Raw genomic sequence first — 13,606 nt, 5'->3', positions numbered from 1 at the left:
TAATATGGGAGAGTCTTTTGTGCCATAAGTCAGCCTCTGTTAAGCTTGTTGTTGAAGTTGTGTAGGCACTTGTCATCACCTCTACTCCTCTCACAATGTAAAGATTATTGACATTCTCACCAACCAACACAACTTTGGAATCCTTGATCACTTCAAGAACTCCACCTTTTCCTTTGCATTCACACCCAATGGAGTCCAACATGCCCAAAGATATCAAGTTTCTCTTGAGCAAAGGTACATGTCTAACATTTATTAGAAGCTTGATTGATCTGTCTTTTAGCTTCAAAGACACTGAACCAACCCCATTTACCTTGTAGACTTCATTGTTGCCTATGTACACATATTCTCTATCAATTTCTTTGTAAGTATTAAACCAAGGTCTGAAAGGTGTCATGTGATAGGTACATCCGAAGTCTAGCACCGAATCATGCTTCCCAAGAGAATTAATTTGGTTGGTTTGATTTCTGGTAGAGGCTAAGGCATCAGAGTAAAACTAGGAACTTTCAACCACTGATGCTTCTAGTTGTTTCCCCTTTTGATCCTTCTCTTTTTCTGGGTTTTTCCATTTCAGACTGTAGCAGACTCTCAACAGGTGACCTTTCTTCTTGCAGTAATTCCATCTCAACTTGGTCTTAGGCTTGTGTTCTTCACCTGACTGATTTTTATTCCCCTTAGACTGGTTCTGTTTGTTCTTCCCCTTGGCAAACAGTCCCTCTGCACTAGGCTGCTTCTTCTTAACTGACTGAAGCTTTTGTTGGGGTTGATGCCCTAAAGTCTCGTATCCTGTAGTTTGTAAACAATTTGTACAAACGCTTGTGATGCATAATATATGATATTTACTTCACTTCTTGACTTTGCACATTTGGATGTTTTATTTGCTTTATCACAAACTAATAAACTTAAAATCTCTTGTTGTCTTTATGTAACTTAAGCATGTATGTGGTGACATACAAGTGCATCACGTCTTAAATGATAACCAAAATGGTCTGTAGTATATGGATATAGGAAGAAAACCTTATCCTAGTAACGCTACGGACGCGGCCGCTTTGTGGAATAGTTACAAGTGTTGTAACTTATCACAGATGGTCTGATCCTGATCATTTGTGTAGGGGACATGCGAGCAGGGGCATCCTATACAAAGAGTTTGTATAAGACCTGACCACGAAGTGTTAATATCTCGTCATATAAGCCCATTCATGACAGAGGACTTCACTTCACTAGGTGACTATAGGTATCATGACCTCAATCCTGAGTGAATTGGGAACTCCTCTACTGAGGGTGGTTCTTTGATTTGCTTGGGTGCAAGTGGCCAGAGCGCCAACTCAAACCTACCACTTTGAGGATTCGTCTGATTTGGGAGTTGGGAACTCAGTTACACAAGATGGAGTTCACTTTTTCCCCGAAGTAGGGGTAAGTAGATAGATTGCTCCCTTAAGGGCTGATTCCGAGACTTGAACGATGTGGCGCCACACACCTTCTCATGTCTCTTATTTATTTATCCTTAAAGCATGCAAGTAATTTAACGATTGTTAATGCATATCAATATGTTTGAATGTATATGTGGAAATTCTGTCACAATGAATTGGAAAGATCCGCTTCCACTCATAGGTACTCTTGTATAACAGTTCCTTCAATTGGTATCAAAGCTCTCGGTTTCTAATATTTCAATTTCATTGCTGCAAAGAATTCCATTTACATTCTCGGTTGGTGCAGCATGTCTACTCTCTATTTTAATTGGCAAATTGTTTGTGGATGTATGGATTAATGGAGTTTTTTGGGATGAAACCTCGGTTTGTCAAATTCTTTTACATTTCCAATTAATTGTAAAGGCCTCTGCATTTTCGGGTATAATTAATTGCTATCGAGTCTGTAATTTCAAAGTTAGTTTGAGTCTTGAGTCGTTCGTGAAGAAGTTCGGAGCAAGGCTTACTGTTCTTCAAGGAAGAAGACGATCAAGTGTTGGTCAGGTCGTTTAGACGATGGGATAGATGATCGTTGAATATCGGATGCTCGGGTGTCGTTTAACGCACACGCGCACTAGACGATCGTATAGCTCAGCAAGCCTCATCACTTAGTTACTGACTATACGATCGCGAAGTAAATGCGTGGTAAATTGTTTACCTTTCGCGTGTTAAGCGATTTTCTAGACAATCAGGCTTTGCAACCTCGTTGTCGTCTATGAGATCGTTTACCTGGAGACGTTTACTAAATGATGGAGCTTTGCCCGACGGTTCAAGACCCGGTTTGCTCGGTGAAAAATGTAATAGATAGAATTTCATTCCGGTTTTGTGTTGGTTCATCCCGATCCATTAATCTATGATTTTACACATGCGATGTATATTCTTTTTATGTCATATGGTATACACATATAGAAAAATTCCACATCAGTCATGCATCTTCTCTTTATTATAAGTGTTATAATTTAGAGAAGCATGATTTAAATTACGTAAGTGCATACTCATGCATCATATAATATAAGATTTATATTTATGCATGCATTATATATTAAGCATTATGTTTACAAGCATTATAAATACCTCGTTATGTGGCAATGTATGTTTTAGTTGTTTCTTTTATAAAGGTTATAAAATGAAATTAGGACTAAAATCAATAATAAAAGGTTAAAGTGTAGTAAATCTATTTGTAAAAGACCTTTTGTCTAAGGCGGGTTCTGTCTAGGCTGGGGTATTTAAGGTGACGACAACGGAACACCCCTACCTAAGAACCTACCTGGAAAGGTGAATTAGATAGATTTGATGCATGCATGCAAGTTAAGGACAATCCATTAAAGAGTTTAAATGTGACTACTTGAACTTGTTTTATTTCAAAGACAAAAGTTGTTTTTTAGCAGACTTAATAAATGACTTAGACTATAATCAATAGCTGGATTGTCTAGGTTAATGAACCCCTAGGTAGAACATTCAGTAGGAGGTAAATGAACCCCTAGGTAGAACATTCAGTAGGAGGTACTTGGGGCATTTAATGCTTCATTTAAACCTCTTGCGTTTCTCTCTTATTGTCCACACCATGAGATCTATACTCGGCCTCGTGGCACCCTGAGAGTATCCCCCTAAAGAATGGTGTTTGGATAGGTCAATATCAAGGTAGATTGAGAGAATGTTCATAGTAAGTGGGAGCGGGAAATGCGACAGCATATCCCACGGTCTCTCTCGTTAGATTAAATAAAGTTTATGCGCTTCGCCTCGAGGCATTCTGGGAGTGTCCCCCTAAAGGATGGTGTTTAGGTAGGTCAATATCAAGGTGGATGGAGAGAATGTTCATGGTAAGTGGGAACGGGAAATGCGACAGCATATCCCACGGTCTCTCTCGTTGGATTAAATAAAGTTTATGCGCATCGCCTCGAGGCGCCCTGGGAGTGTCCCCCTAAAGGATGTTGTTTGGGTAGGTCAATATCAAGGTGGATGGAGAGAATTTTCATAGTAAGTGGGAGCGGGAAATGCGACAGCATATCCCACAGTGTCTCTCGTTGGATTAAATAAAGTTTATGCACATTGCCTCGCGGCACCCTAGGAGTGTCCCCCTATAAGATGGTTGTTTTGTGCGTTTCTTTATTTGATCTCCTATAAAAGGATAAGGTTACTTAGTCTCTTGTCCTAATCTGCTTTTTCCCTACAGTGCGCGTATTAGGACGAGACTCTAGGGCAAAAAACGAGGGGTTACACTTACGCAGAATTGTTAAGGGCTAACAATTCTAAACCGAACAAATTGTGGTTGTTAGGTTCAGTTCCAAGAGTTGGTTCTGCCTAATGGTTGAGAATGTCTCATCCCAGTGAAAATACATTTAATCACTCTATCGGTGACGTTTGTCATGCCTTGCTGGGGCATCATTGCAAAATAGAAGTCTTATCACTTAGGGTACTTAGAAACTGTTTTGCTAAAACTAATTGGTTAAAATGTGGTTTTGCAAAGTCTTATAGAAGTTTATTCGTTTTTCAGCAACAGATTTAAAAATACCTACAACCATTATTAGTTTACTTAGCACCGAAAAACTGAATGGCCAAAACTATTCAAGTTGGAAACATATGATCACGACGATACTCATCATCGAGGATCTGAAGTTTTTCCTTACGGAGGACTGTCCTCCTATTCCACCTAACGAGGCTACTCGAAATGTTCTGGGGCCTTAGGAGCTATGGACACGGGCAAAAGAGAAGGCACGAGCCTATATCTTGGCCACTCTTATTGACGTGTTGGCCAAGAAACATGAGTCCATGGTCTCAGCACGTGAGATCATGGAGTCCCTGCGGGGAATGTTCGAACAGCCGTCTAGACAGCTCAAGCATGAGGCTCTGAAACACATTTTCAACTCCAAAATGGAGGAAGGCACCTCTGTTTGTGAACAAGTGTTGAATATGATAGTCCACTTTAATCTGGCGGAGATGAATGGGTCTAAAATCAATGGGGGCAATCAGGTTAGCATTATCCTGCATTCATTGCCGGATAGCTTCCTCCACTTTGTTGGCAATATAATTCTTAACAAAGTGGATTATACCCTTACTACTCTCTTCAACGAGTTGCAGACTTACCAATCCTTGCTGAAAAGTAAGGAAAAGAGGGAAGGTGAGGCAAATGTTGTCTCGTCTTCTAAAACGTTCCATTAAGGTTCGACCTTAGGGACAAAGTTTGCACCTTCAACTTCTAACTCTGAAAAGGGGAAGAAGAAGAATGGTGGTAAAAGGAAAAGGAAAGCACCTGGTAACCCACCATCTATCGCCTAGAGGAAGCGTAACCGCCGGTTGAAAAAGGAACATGTTTCCACTGCAACCAGGATGGACACTGGAAGAGGAATTATCCTCGCTATCTGAACGAAAAGAAGGCAGCCAAGGCTAAGGCCAAGGCAAACAAAGGTAAATGTGATTTACTTGTTTAGTGGAGAATGATGATTCTGCCTAGATAATTGATTCGGGCATCACTAATCATGTTTGTTCTCCTTTTCAGGGGATTAGATCCTGGCGACAGCTGAAGGCTAGTGAGATGACGTTGCGAGTAGGAACCGGGCACATCGGCTCAAATGTGGCAGTGGGAGGCATCCAGTTAACTTTACAAAATAGGTTTCTTGTATTAAAAGATGTCTTTGTAGTTCCTAGACTAAAAAGAAACCTTATTTCTATAAAGTGTCTATTGCAATGCAAATATACTCTTTCTTTTAAACTAAATAAAGTGTTTATTCATAAGGATGGTGTTGAAATTTGTATAACTAAACTGGAAAATAACTTGTATGTGCTAAGACCGTTAGCCTTAAGTTCCCTCCATAACATAGAAATGTTTAAATCTTTTGTAACTCAATCTAAACGTCAACGAGTTTCTCCAAAAGAAAATGTCCAACTTTGGCATCTTTGATTAGGGCACATCAATCTCAATAGAATTGAAAGATTGGTGAAGAATGACTTTCTAAGCGAGTTAGAAGAAAATTCTTTACCAGTGTGCGAATCTTGCCTTGAGGGTAAGATGACGAAAAGAACTTTTACTAGAAAAGATTATCAAGCCAAAGAGCCTTTAGAATTAGTAATTCTAACCTTTACGGTCTTATGAATGTACGAGCTCGAGGAGGCTATGAGTACTTTATCAGTTTTACTGATAATTACTCTATATATGGGTATGTTTATCTAATGCAATGAAAGTATGAATCTTTTGAAAAGTACAAAGTATTCAATGCTGAAGTTGAGAATGCTTTGGATAGACTTATTCAAACACTTCGATCAAATCGAGGTGGAGAGTTTTTGGATTCACGATTCCAAGACTATTTATTAGAACATGGACTCATTTCCCAACTCTCAGCATTGGGTACACCTCAGCAGAATGGTGTAGCGGAGAAGAGAAATAAAACCTTGTTGGACATGGTTCGTTCGATGATGAGTTACGCATCTTTACCAGACTCGTTTTGGAGTTTCATAGTGGAGACTGCGGTATACATACTTAACTGTGTTCCTTCCAAGAGTGTTATGAGAACATCTCTAGAGTTGTGGAACAGGCTTAAAGCTAGTTTACATTACTTCCGCATATGGGGTTGCCCAACACGTGCTTGAGGGAAATCCCAAGAAGTTGGAATCACGGTCGAGGTTGTGCCTCTTTGTAGCCTACCCCAAAGGTGCACGAGGGGGTTACTTTTACGATCGGTCCAAAAATAGGGTGTTTGTTTCCACGAACGCTACTTTCCTAGAGGAGGATCATATCAGGGAGCACAGTCCACATAGTAAAGTCATGTTACGTGAGCTTTCCAATGAAACTATTGAAACTTCAACAAGAGTTGTTGAAGAACCTGCTTCACCAGCCAGAGTTGTTGATGATAGTTCATCTGGTAGGTCGATTCCACCTCAAGAGTTGAGGGTACCTCGACGCAGTGGGAGGGTTAAGAACTTGCCTGAATGCTATCTGGGTTTCACAAAAATCCTAGCTATGGTGGCAGATGGGGACGTTAAGGATCCGTTGTCTTATCAAAAGGCAATGGTGGATGTTGACCGAGATGAATGGGTCAAAGCCATGAATCTCGAGATGGAGTCGATGTACTTCAACACAGTATGGGATCTTGTAGATCAGCCTAATGAGGTAAGACCTATAGGTTGTAAATGGATCTACAAGCGCAAACGGGGTGCTGATAGAAACGTGCAAACCTTCAAGGCTCGACTTATGGCAAAGGGTTATACCTAGATGGAAGGAGTCGACTATGAAGAGACTTTCTCACTTGTTAGCATGTTAAAGTCAATCTACATCCTCATGTCCATTACCGCTTATTATAATTATGAGATCTGGAAAATGGACGTCAAGACGACTTTTCTGAATGGTAATCTTGAGGAGACCATTTACATGGTGCAACCTGAAGGATTCAATGCACAAGATCAAGATCAAAAAGTTTGCAAACTGAATCGATCCATTTATGGGCTAAAACAAACGTCTCGACTTGGAATTTTCGGTTTGATACTGTGATCAAATCGTATGGCTTTGACCAAAACGTTGATGAACCTTGTGTTTACGAGAAGATCGTCAACAGTTCAATAGTTTTCTTAGTGTTGTATGTGAAGGAACTCTTAATGAAGAGCATCCATGAGCGCGTTCAGATCTTTCTGATTTCATTGTGATCGAAATACAACACATACATTCTAACAGACAGTTATGCAAATTCACACAAATTAAAGGAATGTTTCGAACAATAAAAATACAAAGGAAAGAGATCTCATACCAGTTGAAGACCTTCTTCAAACGTTGAACTCAGACGCAGCGGAAGAATCTCTACGTGAACTCTATCGCCCAGCAAACCAGTCAACTGCAGCAGCATGGTCATCTACACGAATGGTAGCAACACGAACAGTCACAAACAAGAAAGCAGTGAGGACGACACCACCAATTGGAGCCCTTGGTATTCTCAGAGTGAGAATCCAAAGTGTGGTCTTTGGTGAATTTAGTAGAGGTCGGAGAAAAAACAAATAGTGTAGACGATAAGTAAGTGGGAGAGAAAGAGCTATCGTATAGCTGTGTGCTTATCATTTAGAAGAAGCTACACGATCGTGTAGGTTTTACTAAGCGATTGTTTAATAAAAGTTAGACGATCGTTTAGAAAACGCGGCACGCTATGCGATCCTTTAGGGACGGACGTGCGATCGTTTAGGTGCTGGTGTGCCATCGTTTAGACGATGAGCAACTATTGTATAGGCTCTCAAACTAGGTGATCGTTACATTTTCACACCGATTGCGAAATTTCGAACTATTGCCAAATGAAAACAATTTTCATTTTATTCTTCGGTTACAATAAACAATTTCGAATTCTCCTACTAATGCACGATCGATGAGAGGTTTTCGGCCAATTATCATATAATTAATCAATTTAATTAATAAATATAATCATATTATATTCTTACTCTATAGTTTGATATCACATATCTACTATAGAAATTTCTCCTCCACTTGGTATAAATTATATTTATATCTAATTTTCTCCAAAGTAATGTATCTTATACATTTAGTCAATTATATCATATATAATTAACCGGTCCAATTATATCATATATAATCGAACTCCCTCTTGTCACTTTGAACATTTCAAACTGACCCAAACACTTATTCTCGACTTTATCCAAGCTACCCAGGAGACCTAATGGACCTGTGGCTCGAAGCTCCAACGGTCCGTGAATAGCTGACTAAACTCTTTAGCCACGAGATCCACCATCCGTTAACTGTCAGGCATTCCACTAAAGACTAACAGCTGAACTCTTCTTATCACAGATATATTTTTGTGTCCATCGGATATAACCAATCATGAGTACGATGACCCAGCTCCAAAATCAGACGAATCTCCAAAATGGTAGGTTTGAATCGGCGACCTGGCCACTCGCACCATAGAAATCAAAGGACCGCTCTCCATGGCAGGAGTTCCCAACTCACTCAGGATTGAGGACATGTTACCTATAGTCATCCTAGTTAAGTGAAGTCTCTGTCATGAACGGTGTTATATAACGAGATGTTAACACTTCGTGGTCAGGTCTTATACAAACTCTTTGTATAGGATGCCCCCGCTCACATGTCCCCTACACGAATGATCAGGATCAGACCATCTGTGACAAGTCACAACAATTGGACCATTCCCCAAGGCGGGCCGCTACGTAGCGTACTAGGATAAGGTTTTTCTCCTTATCCATATACAACAGACCATTTTCGTTATCACTCAGTCGATGATCCACTTGTATGTTACCACATACAATGCTTGAGTTACATATAGATAACCAGGGATTTTATGTTTATTGGTTTGTGTAAAGCAAATAAAACATACAACTGAGCAAAAAACAAGATGTGAAGTTAAATATCATATATTATACAACAAAGCGTTCGTACAAACTGTTTACAAAACTGCAGGACACGAGACTTTAGGGCATAACCTCAATAGTATGTAGACGATATTCTACTCATTGGAAATGATGTAGGTCTACTGACATGCAGTTGATAACTAATGAGACCCAATTCCAAATGAAAGATTTTTGGAGAGGCTCAGTTTGTTCTGGTATACAGATCTTTCGGGATCTAAGAACTAAGTGCTAGCGCTATTAACCATCATGATATTGACAAGATCTTGCCCAAGTACTCGATGAAGGACTCCAAAAGTGCCTACTGCCATTCAGGCATGGAGTCACTTTGTCTAAGGACATTGTCCTAAGACGCCTCAAGAGGTTGAGAATATGAGACGGGTCCTATATGCATCTGCAGTTGGCAGTTTGATGTATGTGACGCTCCTGCACTTAGTCAGACATCTCTATGCTGTAGGAATAGTCAGTAGGTATCAGTCTAACCCAGGCCAAGGTCACTTGATCGCAGTAAGACTCCTACAAGTATCTTTAAAGAACGAGGGACTAGATGCTCGTGTATGGGTCTAGGGATTTGATCCTTACTGGATACATGGATTCTGACTTTTAGACTGATAAAGACTCTCAGAAGTCCACTTCAAGGTCAATTCTTACTCTTAACAGAGGAGCTGTAGTGTGGCGGAGCACTAAGCAGGGGTGCCTCGCCGACTCCACGATGGAGGCCGAGTACGTAGCGACTTGTGAAGCTGCTAAGGAGACCATCTGGCTCAGGAAGTTCTAGATAGAGCTGAAAGTTGTTCCAGATATGTCTAGGTCCATCACCCTCTATTGTGACAATAGTGGTGCTGTGGGAAACTCCAAGGAGCCCAGGAGTCATAGGCGCGACAAACACATAGAGCGAAAGTATCATCTGATCCGCGAGATAGTGCATCGAGGAGACGTGATCATCACAAAGATCGCCTCGGAGCACAATGTTGCTGACCCATTTACGAAGGCTCTCACGGCTACAGTGTTTGAGGGGCACCTTCAGAGCATGGGTCTATGGGACCGTCCGCCTAGTACTGGGTTTTTATGCCCTAGTTTATTGTTTTGTACTTGTTTTTATACACCCCACTTCGCTTTAAGACAAGTGGGAGATTGTTGGAGTTGATGCCCCAAGGTCTCGTGTCCTGTAGTTTGTAAACAGTTTGTACGAACGCTTATGATATATAATATATCATATTTACTTCACTTCTTGACTTTTCACATGTAGATGTTTTATTTGCTTTACCACAAACCAATAAACTTAAAATCCTCGATTGTCTTTATGTAACTTAAGCATGTATGTGGTGACATTCAAGTGGATCATGTCTTAAGTGATAACCAAAATGGTCTGTAGTATATGGATATAAGAGGAAAACCTTATCCTGGTAACGCTACGGACGCGGCCTGCTTTGTGGAATAGTTACAATTATTGTGACTTGTCATAGATGGTCTAATCGTGATCATTCATGTAGGGGACATACGAGCGGGGGCGTCCTATACAAAGAGTTTGTATAAGACCTGACCACAAAGTATTAATATCTCGTCATATAACCCCGTTCATGACAAAGACTTCACTTCACTAGGATGACCATAGGTATCATGACCTCAATCCTGAGAGAGTTGGGAACTTTTGCCATTGAGGGTGGTCCTTTGATTTGCTTGGGTGCGAGTGACAGAACGCCGACTCAAACCTACCACTTTATGGATTCGTCTGATTTGGGAGCTGGGAACTCAGCTACACAAGATGGAGTTCACTACTTCCCCGAAGCAGGGGTAAGTAGATAGATTGCTCCCTTAAAGGCTGATCCCAGGGCTTGAACGATGTGGCACCACACACCTTCTCATGGCCCGAGAGGTGTTCACACACAGTAGAACTATGTTGTATTGTTCATTAAAGGGATCAGTGGTACTTAAAGATTAAGATGTAACTACAGGGGCAAAACGGTAAATTAGCCCAACTATACTTATGAGCATCTGTGAAGGGTCATCGTACTGATGATTGGTTATATCCGATGGATATGGAAATATATTTGTGGTAAGAAGAGTTCAGTTGTCGGTCTTTAGTGGAATGTCTGACAGTTAACGGATGGTGGATTTCGTGGCTAAAGAGTTTAGTTAATTATTCACGTACGTTGAAGCTTCGAGCCATAGGTCCATAAGGTCCCCTTGATAGCTTGGATACAATTTAAGAATCAGTTTTTGGGTCAGTTTGAAATGTTCAAATTGACAAGAAAGAGTTCGATTATATATGATATAATTGAACTAGTTAATTATATATGATATAATTGACTTTATGTATGAGATACATTACTTTAGAGGAAATTGGATATAAATATGATTTATATCTAGTGGAGGAAAAATATTATGGTTAATATATGATATTAAACCATAGGTTATAAATATAATGTATGATTTTATTTTTATTTATTAATTGGACAGTTATGGGATAATTGGTCGGTGTCTCTTCTGTTTTCGTAACTGATGAGTAAGATGAAGAATCGTTTTGAAACGCTTAAATAGGTCATGGTGTGTTGTGATTCTAGAGAGTCATCGCTTAGTAAATCAGAGCATATACGATAGTGTTGTTTACTTAATGATCGCTTACACTCGCGCACGCTACTTGTTAAACAATCACTTATTTTTTACTAAACGATTGTTTAATGCCAGAGCTTTACTAAACGATCGTATAGACGATCGCTTACCTTTTCCTACACGATCGGATATTTCATCTAAACGATCAAGCATTTTGTCTATACGATAGACGAGTCTTTCTCCCACTTGCTTGATTATTGTATACGATCTCTTTTCCTCCTCCCTCTACTAAATCCGAACAAAGCCCACCCTTTGGATTCCCACTCCGAGAATACTGAGGGCTTCGAGTGTTGGTTTCGTCCCCATTTCCTTGTGTTTGTGTGAAGCTGTTCGTGTAGACGATCGGGGTGTTGTTGGACGATTACTTGCTGGTCTAGCAAGAGCGAAAGGTCGTTCGTGGAGAGAGCAAGATTTCAAATAAAGAAAAGTCTTCAACTTGTATGTTCTCTCAGTCTCTTATTTATTAATCCTTAAAGCATGCAAGTAATTTAGCGATTATTAATGCATATCTGTATGTTTGAATATATATGTGGAAATTCTGTCACAATGAATTGGAAAGATCCATTTCTGCTCATAAGTACCCTTGTATAAGAATTCCTTCAGTTTTAACTCTCTTGTTCTTAATGCTAAAATGATGGCATCAGTAGTGACTGATTCTCTACTATACTTCAGAGCATTCGTCACCTCTTTTATAGGATTCAGGTAGAGAGTTTAATAGCACAAAAGCATCATTCGCATCGCCAATTTTCTCACTAAGGCTCTTGAACTCTCAGACTATCCTCTTGAATTCATCCAAATTTTCTGAAAGAGACTTGGCAGAATCCATCTTGAACGTGAAGAACTTCTCCTTCAGATACATCTTGTTGGGGAGATCCTCTTTGATGGCAAAAAGACCTTCTAGCTTGACCCACATCTTGTAGGCTGTATCTTGATCAATTACTTGCCTCAAAATACTGTCACTAAGATTCAGAACTATAGTCCTATATATCGTGAGCTCCATGTCTTCTCTTTCTTGTGTTGATATGGTGGTTAGCAGTGTTGATGAGTCCAAAAGGGCGTTGTTCAAAAATGACTTTGATTTTGGCCTTCCATAGGCCAAAATCGCCCTTCCCATCAAACTTCTCGATCTCATACCTTGCAACGATCATTTCTGATTCGAACGAGTATCAAAACTTGATTTCTTGAAAATCTTGAAGCTCCAAGAAAGTTGATCTTTATGGCCTTTAAGCGCTCTGATACCAATAATTGTTGGGTTGATGACTCTTCACAAGTCCCAAATACTCAAGATCAACATTGGAGAGATGAAAAAATGACTTAGAACAATTCTATCAAATCCTCGATACTCAGAACTCGACGCTCGACTCCTTGCTACTCGATCCTCGATCAGAATTCCCTTCTTCATCGACTAGTCTCTATTAAATTCTCGATGCAACTCGTCGACAACAAAGTTAATAATTGATCTTACTCGACAATTCTTGAACGATTCTCAGTGCAACTCGAAGGTGAACACAATGTACTCGAAGCTACTCGATAGTGAAAAATCGATGCACAATTGACTCGACAATCTAATTACTCGATGCGATTGAAATGTAAACGATTGGCACGCAATTTACAGTAAAGAATTACCCGATTGAACAAGAAAGATAAAAAGGAAAGAAGAGACACAGTATTAACGTAGTTCGACAAGATTGCCTACGTCCACGTGAAGATCTTGAACCTTTTTACTTAATGAAGATTGTTTACAAATTTTGATGTTTCCAAAAAACTAAGAAAAATGATAATAACTCTATATAATTCGAATTTAAAATCAATAGTATTTATAAGAGTATACCAACGGACCGTTACAAATGTTATTTATAAACAAACAAAAATGTGGGATATTTGAGTCAAAACTTCTTCAGTGTTCTTAGTCCTACAAAGTACTTCAATCATACCATTGATCACTCCATTCTTCTCCCACTCCCACGTGCCTAAGAAATCAAAAAGGTTGTCTACAGACTACAAGGGTGCCCCATATGAATGTTTTCCCGCCAATTCTGAATTATTCATAGATAATAACTGTCATTTCAATATAATCCCTGTATATATATATATATTTTTTAAGTCCCGTTCCCGCTTTTTTTTTGTTTTTGTTTCCTTTATATATATACATATAATTTTAGAAAAAGGAAAAAAAGGGG

The sequence above is a fragment of the Benincasa hispida genome, chromosome 3 (genome assembly GCF_009727055.1).
Source record: "Benincasa hispida cultivar B227 chromosome 3, ASM972705v1, whole genome shotgun sequence".
Classification (NCBI taxonomy): Eukaryota; Viridiplantae; Streptophyta; class Magnoliopsida; order Cucurbitales; family Cucurbitaceae; genus Benincasa; species Benincasa hispida.
The sequence above is the reverse complement of the archived record's forward strand: the minus strand, read 5'-3'. Positions refer to the sequence as shown.